This window comes from Furipterus horrens, unplaced genomic scaffold (assembly GCF_987537825.1).
Source record: "Furipterus horrens unplaced genomic scaffold, mFurHor1.1.pri manual_scaffold_17, whole genome shotgun sequence".
Taxonomy (NCBI): Eukaryota; Metazoa; Chordata; class Mammalia; order Chiroptera; family Furipteridae; genus Furipterus; species Furipterus horrens.
The window spans coordinates 81960903-81965542 of record NW_028327187.1 but is presented as its reverse complement, the minus strand read 5'-3'; the positions used below and the strand labels follow the sequence as shown (position 1 = coordinate 81965542).

The 4640-nt window shown below is 42.5% G+C and overlaps 1 pseudogene; it reads right to left on the bottom strand.

Moving 5' to 3' along the window:
* Positions 1-2960: 2960 nt before the first annotated feature.
* LOC149991432 (thioredoxin reductase 1, cytoplasmic pseudogene) lies at positions 2961-4374 on the bottom strand (annotated as a pseudogene).
* Between the last annotated feature and the right edge of the window lie 266 nt (positions 4375-4640).

Sequence of the window (4640 nt, the reverse complement as noted above, 5' to 3'; positions counted from 1 at the left end):
AAATTATATGTCATGATATGTGAGGAATAAAATGGAATGGAATATGCAGTGAGGTAAAATATTAAAGAAAATAGGAGAAAATCAAAATTGAATAGGAAGTTGTCACAGGAACAGAAACACGCAGTGTCATGAAGTCAAAGGATTGTAAAATCTACAGTGCAGATAAAAGTACTGAAATAGAACAGAAATGAATGGAATGAAATATGAATACAAGTAATGTGGCTGGAGCTGATGGTGAGTAAAGGTGAGATGGAATATGGAAACAAAAATACTGATGAGAGAGTGGATGCACTTGCCTGAAGAATTGATGAATACAACAGAGTTCGTGCCGGCTGCCTACCATCCTGCAACTTAGCATCATGGAACAATGACCATTTCATCACGCTCAGGCATTCTGTAGAGCTGGAATTCAGGCAGGGCAAGGTAGGGATGGCTGGTGTCGGCCCCCCGATGTCCTCATCTGAGGCCTCTGCTGCGGACACTTGATCGTCTGTGAGGTCATGAGCAAAGGAAAGCAATCCGTGATGACTCTTAGATTTGGGCCACAGTATCTGGGTGGACGGTGGTGCCACTCCTGGAATTGGCAAGACCTGAAGATCGGCGACACACTAGGGATCGCTGATCCTCATGGAAAACAAAAACTCTAGAGGAGTAAGTTTTGTTTGCCTCATCTGTTCTATTCTGAATGTCTTCAAAAAGCATAGCTTACTCTTACGTTCAGAAAAATACATCCATTTATATTTTGGAAAGCAACTCGTTTTTAATGTTTAATTGTGATTCAAGCTGCTGGGAGAGACGAAGGTCTCACATGTTACCGGAAGGTGTTATACATTCACAGTGCCTTGCCAGATGGAAACTTGACAAGACATATAAACGTTATAAATTAAGTCCATTTGATGCTGCAATTCTTCTTCTAGTCATTCAGTCTTGGGGAAAAGTATATACAATATATATCTTCTCACAATGTCACATGACTGTAGGGATTATTTTAGTGTGATTTGTTTTTAAAAATATGAAACCGTCTGAACTTCCCCCAAAGTGCTCAATAATCTTAAATTAAACTCACAGAGTTTTCATAAGATGTTTTTGAAAAACTTTTTTTGGGGGGGTATCAATGCCTTTTAATGGTTCACATTGGTGTTTTTTTTTGTTTTTTGTTTTTAAGAATTATAACAAAAACACATGAACTTAATATGTTTCAGTACATTGGGCAATTACAGAATCTAAACCAGACAAGTTCATCAAGTATGATCCTTCTTGTGAGGACAGAACCTTTCTGTCTACTAAGCAGAGAGAACCACATGATTCAGCACAATTGTCTCCCACTGCCCACAGTTCTAATTTCAGAGATTGGCAGATTAGGAGACAAAACAAATTTTAAGGAATAAATAAAATTCAGCACAGTCAACTACCTGATTCCCCTCTTCATTTTTCTTCTCATGTTTGTCATATAAGCTGGTGGGATGAGGGCATGAAGCAGAGTCCTGTGGCACAGGGTTAGGTGCTCTGCTGGTGGAATGCCAGGCAGAAGCATGGGTTCCCTGAGGCCACCAAGAAATTGACTTGGAATCTACTACTCAGCTTTGTAGCTGAGAAACACAAGAAGAGGGAAGGGAATGAAAAAGGGGCTACAAGAACCGCTGGTGGGAGACCTGATGTCCACAGCACATGTTTAAAATCCAACTCATATAGTGAGAAGATGGCCTGAATAGAATCCTTAGTACATTTACACAGAAATCTATACTGTGGAGCTAATACCTCTCTGTAATAGTACGAGTTGAAATGCAAACAAAGCATAAACACTTCTGCCGAAATCCCACCAGGTGTAAGTCATTCGTTCAACAGAAGATGTCAAAACCATTTGGTTTTTAAACAAAAAATTTTCATATCCACCTGTGCTCAAAAATAATAATTTATGATACTAACAACTTCCTTAAAGGAGCAATTACCACAAGAGTTAAATTGTAAGTGTAGAATAAATTATTTTCTTATAAATGTAGTTCTTAGGAAGGAACATATATATAATATACATAAAAAATAAAGCTGTGATATTGTGTTTTTTGCTTAAAGCTAAAGCTACCAAAAATGTTTCAAACAAGTGTTAAGTATTTCAGCTCACTTAGACCAGCATGCAATAAACTAAATAAAGACAGTTATTGTTTTTCACATTTAAGGTGTATGTCTGCCTCCATGATGAATAATGGTGGAAATCATACTAGACTACTAAGTTCCTTGCAAAAGAATACCACTTTCAATAGGCTGGCCAAGGAGCCATTTCCTTCCCTAAATGGAACTAAGATGAATAATAACAAGTGATGTAGCACATGAGGGGCAAATCTGGCCAATCATACATTTACTTTCTTGAACATATAACTTATTAGGGGAGACCATGCTACACAGGTGAGTTGAGCAGAGCATAACATGTGAGTCCCAAGGTAGTTCTCATTCATGGGACAAGCCTACTGTCAGCCGCGAAGAGAGCTGAATCATGCCTCCTAAGCAACAAGGCACCTTATGTGCATAGTCAAGCCATGACAAAAATCAAGTGCTAACATTTTTCATCTCTAGCATCATTAACACCTTGGAGAAAACATAAAACAATAATCAACAGTAGAATCCTGACAAAGGATAAGAAAACCTACAAAGGAAGAGTCACGCTAAGTCTGCTTCGCCAGCTGTTCTGTCACTGCCCGCTGCGGGGGCTTGAGGCCAGTGACTTCATGGACGCACCCTCTGATGCACTGCCGAAGGTCAGCTTCAAGTCTTTCATGGTGACCCCAGTGTGACGCTGCTTACCTTCCCTTCATCACCTCCTACCCAGGAGATCTAAGGGGGCGTTGGGTGATGTAGGCACAAGGCAGAAAGGTGTCAAAGCCCAAGAACCTTCCTGAAAACTTTGCCTTGGATTCGGGCAAGGAAACACACCAGTGGTTTGGAGTCTTGGCAGCAGTATTCACACTGGGGCTTAACCTTAGCAGCCAGCCTGCAGGATGCTTCCCCCAGAGCACTTGGTCACCGACAGAGTTGGAATACCTCTGCACAGACGGGGTGGATTCCAATGGTGCTGTCCAGCTGCATTTTGGTCAGTCCACACTTGATCGCAGCTGCAAAGCCTTGTGTAACTTCTCCAGCATTTGGACCCAGCATGTGGAAGCCCACAACACGTTCACTGTCTTTCATATTACAGATTATTTTTGCGTAGCATTTGTTGCTGTCTCTTGATGGAATCGTCCATTCCAATGGCCAAAAGTAACTCTGGTAAACTGTGACAGTGGAGCCAGCATAGAGCCTCTGAGCCAGCAACTGTCCTGCCTGGATGGCTACCAGGGTGAGCTCCAGCTTCCCCATCCAGCACATCGCCAATGGCATAAATGTAAGGCACGTTGGTCTGTTCTTCATCTGTGATAGGTATTTTTCCAGTCTTCTCATTTATCTTTACCCCCACAGTTTCTAAGCCAATTTTTCTTGTGCAAGCATCTCTTCCTATTGCTAGTAATACTGTATTGTACTCTCCTTCAATGATTTCATCACTGTTGGTGGACTGAGCTACCACCCTGAGTTGGCCTGGTGTCCCTGCTTCAATTTTTTAAAATTTTATTGGTACAAATTGTTTTATAAACTTGATACCATGTTCTTCCATATGTTCACCAATTTTGTTGGCCATGTCCTGGTCAAATCCTCTAAGGAGAATGGACCGCACCATAACAGTGACATCTAAACCAATGCCAGCAAGAAATCCAGCACATTCCAAAGCGACATAGGGTGCTCCAATTACCAGAGTCTTACCAGGGCAATAAGGTAAGGAGAAAAGATCATCATTACTGATGCAGTATTCTCTTTCACCAGGGATGCCCAAGTAACGTGGCCTTTGACCAGTAGCAATGAGAAATCTCTCTGCTGAATAAATTTTTTCTTTGCCTTTGTTACTTGTTGCCTTAATCCTATGAGGACCGACAAACTTCCCACACGCATTCTCATAGGTGACTTTCTTCTTGCGCAGAGCCACCCGGTAGCCCCAGTTCAGAGAGAGCCAATGTGACTCTGTACAGCTTCCGTCATTTTTCCCCAGTCATGTTTAACTATCTCCTCAGCATTCCATCCATAGTTTCGAGAGTCTCACAGGGCTTGTCCTAACAAAGCTGCTTGGTGCATCAGTTTCTTTGGTATGCAACCCACGTTCACACACGTTCCTCCAAGATCCCATCTAGTTCCAAGAGGGGTTGGGATGACAAAATCCAGGACCATCACCTTCTTCTTATATTTGGCTGCCTCCTTGGTGGCTGCCAGTCCTCCTGAGCCCCCTCTAATGATGATGAGGTCATAGTCATAGGACCCAGGAAGATCCTCAGAACCATTCATTTTCAGTACCTTTTGAAGTCTGCCCTCCTGATAAGCCTTCAGGGTTGGACAATGACCACCTAGCTTTCTCCATCTCACAAACACGACAGGGACCTCGGTCTCTGAGGTCAGCTCAGCCAGTGCCCGCTGGAGGACCGTCCCATCTGCTGCGGCACAGAAGAAGAGAGGGAGCGGGTCAGGCTTTCCACTTAGGGCCCCGGCGGGAAGTGCGAGACCTGAATAACTTTTAATGCTATTAGAAAGTGGCTATTTTATGCAAAGAAAAATTACATACTGAACAT